The following is a 2,500-nucleotide window of genomic DNA, read 5'->3' as shown; positions in this document are numbered from 1 at the left end:
GGACTCACACCCCTGGTATGTTAGCACACCTGCTCTGCTTGACATAGCTCTATATTATTATATATAAATTATATTATTCTGGCCCATGGGCCTTTTTATTTAACCTTTTAAATGATCATACTACACTATCATATGCTACGCATAAAATCTAATATCTAAAAACCCCAAAAAGCATATTTTTAAGAGAAGCAATCACATACAAATACATCTTTGATCCTTTATTTGCATGAGTGACTGAGAGGCAAACTAAGGGCAGATCCCCCAGCTCTGTGGAGGTGGCTTGAGACAAGTCATAGTGAGTTTCCAGTTGCATTCAGTCCTTGTAACTGGGGGTTATTTGTATGAATATGTTACTATGATAATAGTAATAGTTAATATAATTCAGTGTTTGATTAGAGCTGAGTTCCCAAGTAAACCTAATGACTTCCAGACTGTTTCCACAGAAATGGCCAAAAAGAAAAATAAATGTACAAACTAACTAATCTACTGTATTTAAGGAACCATCTCATCAGTATTTCCCCCCCTCCTTTATCCTACTTTCTGATACAACAGCAAAATGTGCTTCTAATTCAGCATGCGGGGATGGGAGGCTGGCACCCCCATGTTTCCCCCCTGGCCCCGATGTTTTGCGATGTTTTGCAAATTGCGATTGAACTTGGCTACAGTAAATGGCATGATTCAGAGTTCCAGAAAAGACTGATAAAAAAAAAAACACCACCACTATCCCCACCATCACCTCCGTCACCATGGACACTGCTGTGCCAAAACTCCCAGAAACCAACCTTCCCATCCAGGCACTGATCCACTGAACCTGACACTAAGCTAAAACATACCGTTTATGGTCCAAAGTGATGCCTGTTTTCTACGGTCTCCAGCTAAACCCTTGTTACCTTTGTGTTTGTCTATTTGCATGCTTTCACCCTCATTCACTTCTTCTTTCCTCTCCTTTGTCTGCCTCCTATCTCTCTGCCTCCCTGTCGCTCCCGCCTTCCTCTTTGTCATAATTCCATAACAAACATAGGGTCCATTATGTGCACTGCTGGGGTTACCAACTGGTCAGTGCAGGGGCCTATCAGTGTGGTCATACATCAAGTCTTTATTAGGAGGAAGTCATTACGTTGCCACTGAGACCCAGCCTTGACCCCCCGCGGGTTAGATTAAACCGCAGCCTCTGAGGTCAGGCAAAGGGGGGCGGGGCATCGCAAAGTTCAACCAATTAGATACTGGTTGTGGAAAACCAACAAGCACTTTGGGACAAGATCCAAGGTTTTTGTAAGGGTGTGTATGTGTGTGTGTGTGTGTGTGTGTGTGTGTGTGTGTGTGTATGTGTGTGTGTGTGTGTGTGTGTGTGTGTGTGTGTTTGTGTGTGTGTGGGTGTGTGTGTGTGTGTGTGTGTGTGTGTGTGTGTGTGTGTGTGTGTGTGTGTGTGTGTGTGTGTGTGTGTGTGTGTGTGTGTCCGATCATGTGGGTGGTGCTAACTTAAGAGTGTGCGCAGAGTGCCATTTGTGTTAGTTTCTGCAGAATATTTAGGCATAAAATGCAGGTAAGAGTGACCCAGGGTGCTTCACTAATGAATTGTTCCATTACACCCATCAGGGGGAATCATGTGAAACGGCATCTGTGAATGATTTCCTAAATTAAAAGTAATAAACTTTCCACTGAGAGAGGGATGGAGGGGAGAGGAGAGAAAGAGAGAGAGTGAAGGAGTCGGAGAGAGAAGGCGCTGGCGAGAGCAAGAAAGGAAGAAAGAAAGGAAGAGAACGTGAGATGAAGAGAAAGAGAGGATTGGAATGAGTGAGAGAGAGCGATGGTGAGAGAGGGGGAGATAAAACGAGAGGGACGGACAAAGAGCGAGAGTATGAGATCAGTTATTACAGAAATAGACTGAATCTTTTCTTGCTGCTTTTCACAATCGTTATTGTAAATATTATTATTGCTCACATTATTATTATTATTATTACAATGAATATTATAAAAATAACAATTATTATTAATATGGATTTATTTATTATTATATTCCATGCCATTGCATTAAATTGCAATAAATTGCATTGGACATTGCTAATTTGCAATGAAGACGAAGCCTGTGCCTGTGGGCCCTTACAGTGCACGGCCGGGTCACACAGCCCAGAGGTGTGGCTAACACACAGGTGGTCACACCGGACCGAACACCGCCAGATAGAATGGTGGCATGGCTCTGGGTTTGGCCCTGGGGAGTGGGGGGGCTAGTGACGTGGCCCGTTGAGTGACAGGAGACATAATGCTGGCGCCGTGTGCCCCTTTACACTCTGGCTCCCCTCTTCACCTCTCCACTCAGCCTCCCCTGACCAGATCCCCTTTCTGGGGTGAAGGGTCGATCATTAGGATACCCCCCATCACTGATAATACGCGGGATTGCACACTCACCAACACACACACACACACACACATACACACACACACGCAAACAGACACGCACACACACACACACACACAAACACACGCACACAGACACGCACAC

Source organism: Gadus chalcogrammus, chromosome 11 (genome assembly GCF_026213295.1).
Source record: "Gadus chalcogrammus isolate NIFS_2021 chromosome 11, NIFS_Gcha_1.0, whole genome shotgun sequence".
NCBI classification, from domain to species: Eukaryota; Metazoa; Chordata; class Actinopteri; order Gadiformes; family Gadidae; genus Gadus; species Gadus chalcogrammus.
This window is presented reverse-complemented; position numbering follows the sequence as displayed.